The following is a 14,553-nucleotide window of genomic DNA, read 5'->3' as shown; positions in this document are numbered from 1 at the left end:
TGGTGAGCTATAAGGCTGGGGTACCTGTGTCCCCAGAGACCTTGCTTTCCACTGAACTTCACTGCCTCCCACTCTGCTACACAGAACTGGTCTACACTTACAGCTCTCCACAACTGCTTCTCTCAGGCCACGTACTGAATCTTACTAAGTGCTCCCACCAAGCACCCATTTATGATCTTTTTCTCCTTTAGTCATTTTTTTAAAGCTTTTATTTTTATTTATTCATGAGAGACACACAGAGAGAGAGAGAGGCAGAGACACAGGCCGAGGGAGAAGCAGGCTCCATGCAGGGAGCCCGATGTGGGACTCGATCCCGGCTCCAGGATCATACCCCGGGCCGAAGGCAGATGCTCAACCACTGAGCCACACAGGCATCCTCTCCTTTAGTCATTTTTTAAAAAAGATTTTATTATTGAGAGAGAGAGAGCGCTCACAAGCAGTGGAGAAGAGCAGAGGTAGAAGCAGACTCCCCACTGAGCCAGGAGTCCACTGGGAGACTCAATCTTAGGACCCGAGATCACAAGCTGAGCTGAAGGCAGATGGTGAACCGACTGAGATCTCAAGGTAGTGATCCTTTCCTCATGTGTTTTAGATGGCTATCCTCTGCTTCAAGGTAGATGTTAGTGTTGCACATGTTTTCACAAAAAGAGCTCTTTGTACTGCTGTGTTTCACTCACAGAGGTGTGTAAGTGGCCATGGCCATCAGTCCCCTTCTCTTGAGGATGAGGTATCTGTGCAGAGTCCCTAGTCCAGTTTCTCTTGTCTGGCAGAGACATGCTGATCAGTTGAGTGGGGTGGGAGGCTCATTCTGTCTCTACTAGATTCTTGTTTGGGAAAATTTTCTTAGAAGAAGAATTTTTTTTTTAATATTTTTTTTAAATTTATTTATGATAGTCATATAGAGGGAGAGAGAGAGGCAGAGACATAGGCAGAGGGAGAAGCAGGCTCCATGCACCTGGAGCCTGACGTGGGATTCGATCCCGGAGCTCCAGGATCGCGCCCTGGGCCAAAGGCAGGCGCCAAACCGCTGTGCCACCCAGGGATCCTGAATTTTTTTTTTTTTTGAAGGAAAAAGATGACTGTGGTACTTCCCCAGTAAGAACCCATGAGGGTTCTGAATGTAGATTATGTTCTGTCTCTCTTTGCCTGTGAAGTTCTGGGAACAGAGAACAGAGCAGAGCTAAGGTGGGAGTGAGGAGTCGTGGTCTGATGACATCTTAAAGCAGAAGCCTATACAACTTCCAACGTAGAAGGCCCAACTTCCGTCGTTGGAAAAAACACTATTTACCGAAGACATTTTATTTTATTTTATTTTATTTTATTTTATTTTATTTTATTTTATTATTTATTTTTTTAAAGATTTTATTTATTTATTCATGAGACACAAAGAGAGAGAGAGGCAGAGACACAGGCAGAGGGAGAAGCAGGCTCCACGCAGGGAGCCTGACACAGGACTCAATTCCAGGACCCCAGGATCACGCCCCAGGCCGAAGGCAGCGCCAAACCACTGAGCCACCAGGGCTGCCCTACCGAAGACATTTTAGCATTAAAATCAATAGACTATAGTTCTGTCATTTTACCACAACTATTTTAATGTTTTTGTTTTCTATTTCCTCTTTCTTTAGAGACTTGTATCACATTTACATGGGCCAGGCATTACACTAAGTCTTTTTAACGTATAACCATATACGTTATATGGTTATAACGTATAACCTTTTTAACCCATTTAAAAGCCATCATTTTCTTAGTCTACTCCTTCTTATGTAAATGATACTGCTATAAGGTGTTATTTGGATATTTTATGGAAAGGCTAAACAACTGTTTCAGTCTTTTTTTAAACTTTATTGAAGATAATTGAAGTACATTAGACTGCATAAATATGGAGTATATAATTGGGCGGTTTTGATATATGCATACACTTTTGAAACCATTACCATAATCAAGATAGCCATTTCTACTACCTCCAGAGGTTTCCTGCCTCTACTTTGTAATCCATCCCTTTCTCCACCCTGGCACTAGGCAGCCCCTGATCAGCTTTCTTTTGCTATGGATTCACTTGAATTTTCTAGAATTTCATATAAATAGAATCCAATGGCATTCTCTCTCTTTCTCTCTTTTGGCCTGGTTCTCTTCACTTAGCATAATGATTATGAGATTGATTCACGTTGTGGTGTATTCAATAGTTTGTTCCTTTTTATTGCTGAATAGCATTCCATTGTATGGCTGGCTATACCACATATGCCTATCTATTTTTAGCCTACTATAGTTCTAATCATGGTACTTGATATTCTTAAGCTCCAGTATGATAATGTAATCTATGAATATCAAGAACTCATTAGTGAGCATTTCAAATAGGTTGTTTATAACGTTTAGCAGCAGCAGCCTAAAATGTAAATGTAAGCAATAAAGGACTCTTGGCATTCTGAGATATTCTGGGAGGTAATTTGGTTTGCTGTTTTACTCAGTATTTAGTGCTATTTCAGATAAATCTTGATTTTTGCAAAGCTAATCATTCAGTCAGTTAAATAGGCTTGTTGGAATTACTTCCACTTGCCTGCCTGTCTGCCTATAGGTCCTTTTGTTATCAATCAATATTTGGCAGACCGTGGGGGACAAAGGTGGACCTCCCACCAAACATTCAGAGGCTAAAATGAGGACTTTTTTAGTTCATGTTTGAGTACTCTCTAGATGAGAGTAATATTTGTATTCATTTGGAAGGACAATTAAATATATTCATTATTTTCACGTATTAATTGAAATTATATTTCTAAAAACAGAAATCCAGCAAAATAGCGAGGTTTAATTGCATTTTTCTTTCTTTTCTTTTCTTTCTTTTTTTTTTTTTTTGGGTGAGAGGTGATGGGAATTTGCTTGACTAACATATTTGCCATCATAACAAAGTAAGAATGCATTTAAACTAGGAGTGCTTTAGCAAACTTTGGGGACCCTTACATCTATCTATCTATCTATCTATTTCTTTCTTTCTTTCTTTCTTTCTTTCTTTCTTTCTTTCTTTCTTTCTTTCTTTCTTTCTTTTCTTTCTTTTTCTTTCTTTTTCTTTCTGTCTTCTTTCTCTTTCTTCTTTCCCTCTCTTTCTTCCTTCCTCCTTCCTTTCCTTTCCTCTCCTTTCCCCTCCTTTCCTCTCCTTTCCCCTTTCTCCTTTCCTTTCTCCTTTCCTTTCTCCTTTCCTTTCCTTTCCTTTTTCCTCTCCTTTGTCCAGAAAACAAAAGGTGCTGATAGGATTGCGAGGCTGGCTGACCTGTCCTATTGGGGTTTATGTGTTCTGTGGCAGTAGCTGGTAACTCGGGCAGGACAGGGAGACTGATGTGTGACTTGTTCAACTTGGTAATAGCGAGGTCTGCCTTCTCTGCTGGACACATACACACAGACCAGTCCTTGGCCCTGACCTTCTATCAGCTGTGACTTTTTTTTCTGACCTTCCTTTCAAAACCAGATGCTTCACCTTTATTTCTTTTATTTTCTACCCTTCTTTCAACTCACTATTACTTTGGCTTTTATCCCAATTATTTCCCTAAACCTCTTGTTATGATCAGTAATCATCTCCTAGTTTTTAGTGGTTTCTTTTTTTTTTTTTTTTTTTTAGTGGTTTCTTTATTCCTCATCTTTTACTCCATTTCTCTGCAACATTTAATCCTATTTCCAGGCTGCTCACGTTGTTTTCTAAGACACTGAAATTTTGTATCAGTCTTAATATCCTTATTTCTTTAGCTAGCTCCTTTTTTCTCCTTGGTACATGCTGGTTTCCCCTCAGGCTTTTGCTTTTGGTTGCCTTCTCTTTGCATCATATATATCCTCTCTAAATCTTAGCTATGTTTTCCTTTATTCTTAATTTTGTGTAATTAGAAATAATATAAATTTACCATAAATAATTTGAGTATACGTTTGAGTACATGATTTGAGTATATTATAAACAATATTTTAAACAAACAAAAAAGATGAATATCACCCGCAATCCCACTGTGGAGAACCATTGTTGAAATTTTTCATCTGATTGCTTGTCTGACCTAAGCCTTGTTCAAATGAATCTTAAATCCAGCTTCCAATGCTTAATTCTACATCAAGTTCCAAAAGCACATTTACAACTCCTTAAAAGACACATCTAATAGCATATCCTAGATGCTTTCAAATTAAATACATCCCAAATCAAATTTAGTATCTTTCCTTATACCTGAAACTAGTTTTTCTTCTTGCTTCTATTTCTGATTGGTTAATAGAGACTTGATGTCATTAGTCTTTTTCCTTCTTGTCTCTAAACTCCACATCACTCAGTCATAAAAACAGGTCATTTTAATTTGATCTCCAAAGTCCTTTATCAGGTGGTCTCAGGAGACTGTTTAAGCTCTCTCTTTGTGTTTTCATTCCCTTCCATTTCAACCTTCTGTATTATTCTGCAATCTAACCGTAATTCCCCATTTTCAGAGATTCTTATGCACTTCTATCCTACTGTGCTGAGTTCGTGGCCACATCTCAAAAGCTATTTCTTCTCTCTCTGGTGTAGCAAATCTGTAATTTTTGTTCAAGACCTGGAATAAATACCCTTATTTGTGGCTGAGATATTCCTGCTCAGGTGGAATGAATCTGGGGCCTCACACTTCCTACACATGCTTTGATTTGTTCTGCCTGGAGAAGAAATCCATTGAAAGGGTTCCTTCTAATTGCTTTTAGATGTGTGAAGAGCTACCTTTAAAGAATGGACTTAAGGTATATTTCAGACAACTGACCTGGTATCAATGAGTGGATGTTATGTTGGGGAAGACTGTTCTTCAGATTATGGAAGAATTGTAACCTTTAATGATCTATAGCAATGAAAAAGACTTCATAAACTAGTTAGCTCTTCATTAGTAGAAGTATACAAGCAAAGACTAAATGACCATTTCTCCTGGATTTATCCATTTAATCAACATTAATCATTTTGCCAGATGCTGTGCTAGAGGTTCAAAGATGAAAAAAATAAGGTTCTTTCTTTAAGGAGCTTATAGTCTAATGTAGTGGTTCTCAATCTGGCTGCAGATTAGAATCACAAACCAGTGATTTATTCCCATTTTAGAGATCTTAGAGGACAGGGTCTGGGAAACATATTCCAATGTACAGCCATGGATGGTTATAATCACTTATGGTTACTTTTCAAAGTGCCATTTATTTATCACTTACTCGAGGGCAGGCTTGAGTGCCATTTATTCCTTCAACAAATATTTCTTCAGCCCCCTTTTTATGTGTGTCCCTTGTCTAGGTCCCAGGAACACATCAGTGGACAAAAATAGAGTTCCTGCTCTTACAGAGTTTATAGAATGGTAGAATATAGATACCATAGAAACGCATGACATTTGGTATAAGGAAAGGCCTTTGCGCAGCACCTGAATAAAGAGGGGGATCAGGCTATGCAGACATCTGGGGCAGGGGCTTCCAGGCTCAGGGAATAGCAAGTGCAAAGGCCTTGATATGAGCATACACTTGACATGTTCAAAGAAGAGTGACTCCCTGCGGCTGGGGTGGAATGAGTGAAGGGATATGACAGGAGATGTTAGCACAGGGATCACAGGTAGATGGAGAGTGGCAGATCACATGATGCCTTTTAGGGAATGTTAAGGACTTTAACTTTTATTTTGAACAAGATGAGAGCCCTGGAGGGTTTTGAATAGAGGCATAACATGATTTATATGTAAAAAGTTTAATCTAGCTGCTGTGGGGAAATAGATGCTGGGACATAGGTGAAAACGATGACTTGGGTTATGACAGCAATCTAGATGAGGCATTAAGGTGGCTTAGAGGCATTTAGGAGTGGAATGGTAAGAAACAATTGAATTCTGTGTATATTTTGAATTAAAACATATTTTATATATTTTTAAAGGGAAAATAGGCTTTATTAAGATCTCCCAGGGAGTGACTTTATTTTCTATTATTTATTCATTAAAAATATTTTTGGGGGTAGAGAGTGAGGTAGGGGTGAGGGGCAGAGGGCCGACTGGGGGGCTTGATCTCATGACCCTGGGATCATGACCTGAAACAAAATCAGGAGTCAGATGTTCAACCAACTGAGCCACTCAGGCACTCTGGAGAGGGACTTTAGCCAGAGAAAAAAGAGGACCAAATGCTGGGGCATGTCAGGAGAGGTAGGAGAGCCAGTGGCAGAGAATGAGGGCCCCGAGGCTAGATGAATCAAATGTTGAAGGAGAAGACAGCGAGGCTGCTGTTAGATGGAGTGAGAGGAATGCTGAGAATTGATGTTTGGATTTTGGGAGGTGGAGGTCCTCAGAGATTTTGACAAGAGCAATTTTGATTGAGTGGTGGAAGCAAAAACATGATGGGAGTGAGTTTAGGAAAGAATGAGAATAAAGGAGGCAGATAGCATGAAAACAGGCGGTTCTTAGGAGGAATATTGCCAGTAGGGGGGAAAGAGAAAAATGTCAGTAGCTCAAGGGGGACTGCAGATAGTTACTTGGGAGAGTAATGCCAAATATTACTGAATTCAAGGCTCCTTCCAAACGAAGATTTTGTCCTATAATTATGGCTCTGGTTTTATTGGTTTTTGTTTTTGTAAATACCTTGTTTAGGAGTTTCTTGAGATGGGGTGCACCAGTAGTTTTCTTTTTAGTTTAATTTGAGACTTTAAAAAAAATCAAGCTCAGCCATTTTATTTATGTCACATGACTGTTCCTCCTCCTTTCTGGTTTGGGGATGTCTTTTGACGTTAGTTTTCTAGGGTTCCCATCACAATGTACGACATACTGGGTGGCTTAAAGAACAGATATTTATTGTTTCACAGTTTGGGAGGCTGGAAGTCCCAAATCAAGGTGTCAGCATGATTGGTTCCTTCTATTCTAGGCCTTTCTCCTTGGCTTATAGATGGCCATCCTCTCCCTCTGTCTTGTCATGTTCGTCTTCCCTCTAGGCCTGTTTTTGTGTACAGATTTGCTTCTTTTTTTAGGACACCAGTCATATTGGAATTGGAATAAAATGACCTCATTTTAACTTGATTACTTCTGCAGAGCTTATGTCCCTAAATCAGGTCACTGAGGTGCTGTGGGTTAGGACTTGATTGTATGGATTCTCTTAGGCACATCTCAGAAGTTTTATTCTAATAACATTTACAATTTTTCTACTGGATGGTATTTAGGCACAGTTAATCAAGTCATTTTGGTAACATCAGGTTTAGAGAATTTTGGCCAGGAAATGGATTTCCTGATGTAAAATGAGCACTTGCTGAATTAGAACTTCAGTGAACTACCTTTTTGAAAAGAAATATAAAATGAGGTGATTTCTTAACACTTTATATGAGCACAAGGTTAGACTTTTCTTAGATCTCTTACTTACTTTCATGTTTAAAATAGAATAAGTGAGGTAGTAGATACAGACTCTCTCTACTTGGGAGGAAGAAGAGGTAAGTAAAGTAAGAGTGCTTTCTCTAGGAAAACATTTACATTAAATATAAGTATCACCTCCTTGGCATTATAAAGATGAAAGTACAGCCTAGTTCTATATAAAGGCCAACATGTGATCCTATAATATGTCACCATTGTTATGGACAGAAATTGTTATTTATTATAAGAAGTTTTATTGTTGTTGCATTATAGAAATTGGCTCATATTTGCATATGTAGGTGCATGATTCTAGGAAATGTTTCCAGCAAATTTTTGCCTGTCCTGTTCTTTCTAAAGAGTTACTTCTCTAGCATCAGGTTTTACTTGGAATATAGGCCATTAAGATGTATCCTCATAAAGCAGTTTGTGACTGTGATGGATTTTACTTGGAAACCATTAAACTACAGAATGTAACTAATGATTGTAGTTGTCAGCACATGGACCCGATAGCTCTCATTTCTTCCTTAGTGCAACAAGGAAGAAATGTAAATTTAATTGTGAAATAGCAGATATTTTTCATGCGCTTTTTACTCTCTTACAGTATAAGGCAAAATATAGTGCTTTAATTTTTTATTTTTTTTAAATTTTTTTATTTATTTATGATAGTCACACAGAGAGAGAGAGAGAGAGAGAGAGGCAGAGACACAGGCAGAGGGAGAAGCAGGCTCCATGCACCGGGAGCCTGACGTGGGATTCGATTCCGGGTCTGCAGGATTGCGCCCTGGGCCAAAGGCAGGCGCTAAACTGCTGCGCCACCCAGGGATCCCAATATAGTGCTTTAAAATAAAGAAAACATCTGTGGCAAAAATTAGTGTTAAATACAATACTGTTTTGGAATTTTTTTGAATCACTTTTTGATTTAGAAAACTAACCTTTGGTAATGCCCCAAAATAATCCCTGAATGAATCTCTTGGAGAGAGCCTTGATGTTTTTCGACTTTGTATTCTTGGTTTAAATAATGAAATTATTTTTTCATATTGTTTAAACATGAAAAAAACCCCTCTGAATAAAGAAAGTAAGTTCTTCTCTAGTGTAAAAAGCAGCAAACATATCCTCAGTGGGTTTTCCACAGATTAAGCCTGGCAGTAGTTCAAATACTAACGATATTAAAGCAGACAATTTGTTATGATGGATTCTTGTTCTGGGCCCACAGTCCACCTAATTGATGACCATGGCTCAATGAAATCTGATTCAATATTTTCCTGCATTCATGAAATCACAGCCCTTCCAGCTTCGTCTCTTTATCGTGTGCAGTGACTCCAGAAAAGGATCTTTTTCTTAGGATTTTCTCAGTGACTGTACTGATGGAATACAAAGAGCATATGGAAGCAGATATATGCGTAGGTCTTGATTTTATGTTTTGGTAGACTGGTTTACTTAAGCGGATACAACAGCCGAATATGTTTGTTGAAGGTTTTCCTTTGTACCAGCTGCTGCTTTTTCCTCTTTCCTAGGCTGGCCTGCCAGAAATGCACACCTTTACTCCTACACTATTTGACAAAAGTTTCCAATTGACATTTTTTTCAATGGATTAAAATCCATTTGAGACATGCAATATATGTTTAGCATGTATATTTAGGGATGGTGAGGGTTTTTGAAGAATTGTGCTCAAATTTCATTTTGCTTGAAATGGAATGTTTTAAATTTATTAAAATTATTTAATGGTAGAGGTTTAACGTTTTTAAATATTATTTACAGAATTGGCCCTAATTTGCATCAGCTTAATAAAACATACAGTCTACTTTAATTATTCAGAAGAAAAGTTTTACTTTTATTGCATTTTTTGAGGGGAAATGAATTGCTACAGAGCTAATGTTCAACTGGTTGTGTATGTACCAGACTAGGGTGGCATGGGCATTGACCAGGGAGTCAGGTGACCCAGGTATTGTCTTTGCTTCTTATTGGATACTTTTGACTGAATATGGAATTATTCTGTGTCCAGTATGGCCATACTTGGCAGAGTGATGTAGCTTTATAATTTCTAGAAACTAAGCATTGTCTACAAATAGTCAATAAGAAAGTTTGGTGAGTCTGGCCCATGCTACTTTTGTATCGTATGGATGCATATTTGCATTTTTTACCAGCCGATGACTAGTTCTATAATTTCATCTAGTCCTCCAAGTCAATTGAGTTTAGACATTTAGCTTGAGATACTTAATATTCTTTGAGACAAGATTTTGGGGAGTTAGAAGGTATTAGCCTTTTATAATTCTGCTTTGGGTTATGGGATGATCTAGAATAAATAGGACTCAATCTTAGTAATAATTTATAAATGTGCATGTGTGTATATGTATAAAATATATATATACTGGAGTATTACTCAGCCACAAATAAGAATAAAATCTTGCCATTTACAGCAACGTGATGGAGCTAGCAACTTAATGTTAAACCAAACAAGTCAATCATAGAAAGACAAACACTATATGATTTCACTTATATGCGGAATTTAAGAAATAAAACAAATGAGCAAAAGAGAAAAAAGAGCCAAACCAAGAAATGGATTCTTAACTATAGAGAACAAATTAATGGTTGCCAACCAGAGGGGAGATGGGGAGGGAGATGGGGGAAATAGGGAATGGGGATTAAAGAGTACACCTAACATGATGGAAAAAAAAATTAAGGACTTCAGAAATGCAATATAATCCCAATTTACATTTTGATATAGGTCCTTTCAGTATTTTTATGTACCTCTACATGTATGAAAACACACCTGTGTACAAAAATAAACTTTTTTTAAAGAAAATTAAAGATCATATTATACATTCTGGGTTTTTTCCTCATTAAACTTTGTTTTAATGGGTCTTAAATTCTGTGAGATTTTTGGTCAAGTTGTTTCCATTAGAAAGTACTCTTTTTAAAAACTAGTAACTTGAAACTGTCATCCACACACAAAACAAATGGTCCACAAAACATTCTCCTTTTCTTCTGAAGGTTTTACGATGCATTGTTAAAATTAACTAGTCTTTTTACTATTAAACTTATATGGCCAATTGAGATAAAGAGTTCTGAGACCATTCTTCCACCACTGTTTAAGGCTGGGGTGGCAGCTATTAGGCATAATATGCATTTAGTTTTCTTAGCTTCTGGGCAGACTTGGTGACCTTGCAGCTTCAGCTGCCTAATTGTCTGTTGCTTTGATGACACCCATAACAACTCCCTGTCACATGGCATAAACAGCAGGATGACCCAGAGTCAGGGAAACTCTCAAAACATATGAGTTGTCAGGAACCATATCAACAATGGCAGCATCACAGGATTTGAAGGATTTGGGGCCATTTTCCAGCTTCTCCCCAGAGCGATGATCAATCTTCAGCAAACTTGCAGTATGATCTGTGTGACAATTCAGCACAGGTGCATATCCAGCATTGTTTGGTCTGGATCCTTTGAAATGATTACGTGAGCCATGAAGCCCCCTGTCTCCATTGGTGGGTCATTTTTGCTGTCACCAGCCACATCACCACGATGAACATCTTTGACAGATACATTCTTGACATTGAGGTCCACATTGTCCCCAGGAGGAGCCTCATTCAAGGCTTCATGGTGCATTTCATCAGAGTTTACTTCATTTGAAACATTGATTGGAGAAAAGGTGTCCACCATGCTGGGTTTGGAAACACCACTCTCCCCGTGGCCTTTGTGTTAGTACCACCAATTTTGTAAATGTCTTGGTGAGACAGACCTAAGAGCTTGTCAGTTGAAAGAATTGGTGGCTGGATGCAATCCACAGCCTCCAACAGCATGGTTCCACTGGCATTGCCATCTTTACAAGAAATGCTTCCTTGAAGCAAGGCATGTTAGCAGTTGGCTCCAGCATACTGTCACTGTTCCAACTAGAAATTGGTGCAAATGCTATGTATCGTGGTTGTGGCCAGTTTTCTTTTGTAGGTGCAGACTTCCTTAATGATTTTTTTTGTGTCTCTTCAGGCTCTAGGGTGGCTCAGTGGAATCCATTTTGTTAATACCAACAGTTAGTTATTCCACACCCAGAGTGTAAGCCAGAAAGACATGCTTATGAGTCTGTATATTCTTGGAGCCACGTGCTTCAAATTCATTAACACCAGCAGCAACAATCAGGATGGCGTAGTCAGCCTGAGATGTGCCCATAATCATGTTTTTGATAAGGTCTCTGTGTCCTCTGGTATCAGTGATGGTCACATCGTACTTTCTGGTTTTGATTTTCCACAACGTGGTATCAGTCATGGTAATCTGCTCACATTCAGTTCTGAGCTGATCTGAGACCCAGGCAGACTTCAGGGAGTGTTTTCCCACCTCAACAGCTACCTCTTCAAATTTTCCATCATTCTTTTCTTCCCACCACATTTGTATATCAGACAGCAAGTAGAGGCATACTTCTTGAATCTGCATGACCACTGATGACAATATTGATATGAGTCTTTTTTCCCATTCTGGCTTGGATTCAGTGATGGTTTTCATGACACCTGTGTTTGAGGGGCAAACCTGTTGTGAACAAGCTACATTCTGTTTTATGTCAGTACTTACCATCTAACTTTTTTAAAAATATTTTATTTATTTGAGAGAGAGAATGAGCAAGGAGGAGGGGCAGAAGGAGAGAGAGAGAGGGAGAGAGAGAGAGAAAAGCAGACCCTCCACTGACCAGGGAGCCCAACTAGGGCTTCCAGGACCCTGGGATCATGACCTGAGCTGAAGGCAGACACTAAACTGACTGAGCCAATATGTATCCCCACCATCTAACATTTTAAAATATTTTCTGATGTCTGTAAGTGTGCTGGCACATCATGATTTTCAATAAACAGTATTTGTTCTACCAATCTCTTGATAAAAATTTAGCTTTGGGCTTCTATTTAAAGCTACAATGAATAACTTTTAAGATAAAATATTGCTTAATTATTGTCTAGGATAAAATTCTAGGAATAGAAGTGTTTTGTCAAAGAGTATATGCTTTTAAGGCTTTTGACACACTGCCAAATTTCCCTCCAGAAATGTGCTGATTTACATTCCTCCCAGCAATATTTGAGTGTTTCCTCTTTGATTTGCTCATATTCTTTTATTCACAATCATTGTCATTTTAACAAAGAACATATCGATTTATATTGTATTTTTTGTATATTTTTTATTGGAGTTCGATTTGCCAACATATAGTATAACACTGAGTGCTCATCTCATTAAGTGCCCCCTTCAGTGCCCGTCACCCAGTTGTATTTTTTATTTCTATTCATATAAAATATTTCACCATATGTTGGTTGTTTTGTGAATGCCTGCTTCATGATCTTAGTGAATTTTGTTTTTTTCTTAATAACTAGAATTTAAAAATGTATAATGAAAATGTAAATCTTGACAATCTGTTTCCTAGTTATTTGTGTTCTCATTTTGTCTATGGTATTTAGTCACAGGGGACTTCGAAGTTTTTATGTAGTGAAATCTATCATTCTTTGCTTCTTTTGGTTTCTGCTTTTGGATATATGTTTTTCTAAGTTTTCCTTTTGTAGTTGGTATTGGTGCTTGATAATGACCAAAATCTTATATTGTCTTGTGTAACTGTGGTTTAAAACTTACATGTTGTTCACAAATGCTGCTTGTCTTTCAGTATTTATTTGCTATACAAGAATTTTCTCCAGTGACAGACAAAATTGCAGTTAACTAAGAACTTGAACCATCAGCCTAGAATCTTCTGTGTTAAACTCTAGAGATAGACATAGATCATAGAAAACAAGGTCATAATGGGGGTTTATTCAGGGAACCCATTTCCATGGTATATGCTTGAGTCAAAAACACATTCAATTTATTTTTTTTCTATATTTTCTCTGTGTCCAGAGTCTAATAACTTGCATTGACTCCTGAGACAGTGAGATCCTCATTCATCAAAGAAAGATTGAATTTTGTTCATCATGCCCAATTTACATGTACAGGAAATTGGACTAGTTCTTTTTGGTGGAAATTGTGTTTACCCTTTGAAAATAATTTAACTGGAATACTGAATTTCTTAGGCATTCCAATTCATTTGTCTGTTTACATCTTAGGGAAACATTACATGAATCAATGCTAACCTAGGTAAGCATCTAGCATTTTTTCTTGCATTAAAAATTGAAAGTGACTTTTCCAGTGGTATAAAATGGAACACTGTTTACTTTAGGCTGAGGATGTTAATGACAAGTCATTTAGTCTTTACTTGTTTTTGTATTTTATTTCTAAATGGTCTGAGTTTTTTTCTTTGTACAAAAAGAAACATGTTTATTATGAAGGAAATCGGGAGATAGAAGTAAGCCAAACATGCCAGGATGATCATTGTTGGCCTTTGTACAGATCCATTCAGATCCTTTTCATGACATATATAATCATTCATGCATTTTATAAAAATGCAGTTGTGTTATACTCATCAGATCATGAACATATTGCCATGTCATGGGTAGATGTATACAACTTGAAATAAATGTACTGAATGCTACCGTGTGGGTATATCAAAATATAATGCTGTGGTTCCCCATTGTCTATCATTTAGAATGTTTTCTACTTCTTGATATTACAAGTGTGTAATAAACATTATTGTAGTTATATCTTTGCAATATCTAGATATTTGCCTTTATATATTTCTTGAGGATGGATTCTCCAAAATGGAATGTTTCCAGTTTCCTAATCTTGTTTCGTTTCCTTTCCTTTCCTTTCCTTTCCTTTCCTTTCCTTTCCTTTCCTTTCCTTTCCTTTCCTTTCCTTTCCTTTCCTTTCCTTTCCTTTCCTTTTTTTTTTTTAGAATTGTAATTGTCAGGAATGTGAAAAATATAGCTTGGGTACCTTTTCAAATTTATGACATGAAATCAAATAAAAATTCCTCTAAGTGTAAAGCATTGTTTATCTTTCTGTTTCTCTCTGGCAATTCATCTTCCACTCTAATTTATTTTCCTGATTATAGAAAATAAATGTGAATGGATCATTGTGATGGGAATTCTAGAAGATTTGCTTCCTATTTTTATTCTTTTTGGAACTATTGTGTGGGGGAGGTTGGGCGGTTGCTTTTTTGAAGGCAGGTTTTTGGAATGGAGGTATCTATTCTTGTGACCATGCCTGTTCTATCTATTTTGACATTTGGAAAAGTTCTTAGAGTTGGCATTACTATTTGCTGATGATTATTCACCTTGTTTTCAACCTCTGCCTTCTCCTTTTCCATGGACATCAAGGACCCACCTTGTGCAGTTGCTGA

The 14,553-nt window shown here is 37.6% G+C and overlaps 1 protein-coding gene and 1 pseudogene across 1 annotated transcript in view; one reads left to right on the top strand and one right to left on the bottom strand.

Moving 5' to 3' along the window:
* Window positions 1-14,553, top strand: part of ELAPOR2 (endosome-lysosome associated apoptosis and autophagy regulator family member 2) — a 171,879-nt gene that overhangs the window by 15,118 nt on the left and 142,208 nt on the right. The gene's annotated exons all lie outside the window — the stretch shown is intronic.
* On the bottom strand, window positions 10,430-11,784 carry LOC112674790 (elongation factor 1-alpha 1-like; annotated as a pseudogene).

This window comes from Canis lupus, chromosome 14 (genome assembly GCF_003254725.2).
Source record: "Canis lupus dingo isolate Sandy chromosome 14, ASM325472v2, whole genome shotgun sequence".
NCBI lineage: Eukaryota > Metazoa > Chordata > Mammalia > Carnivora > Canidae > Canis > Canis lupus.
The sequence above is the reverse complement of the archived record's forward strand: the minus strand, read 5'-3'. Positions and strand labels throughout refer to the sequence as shown.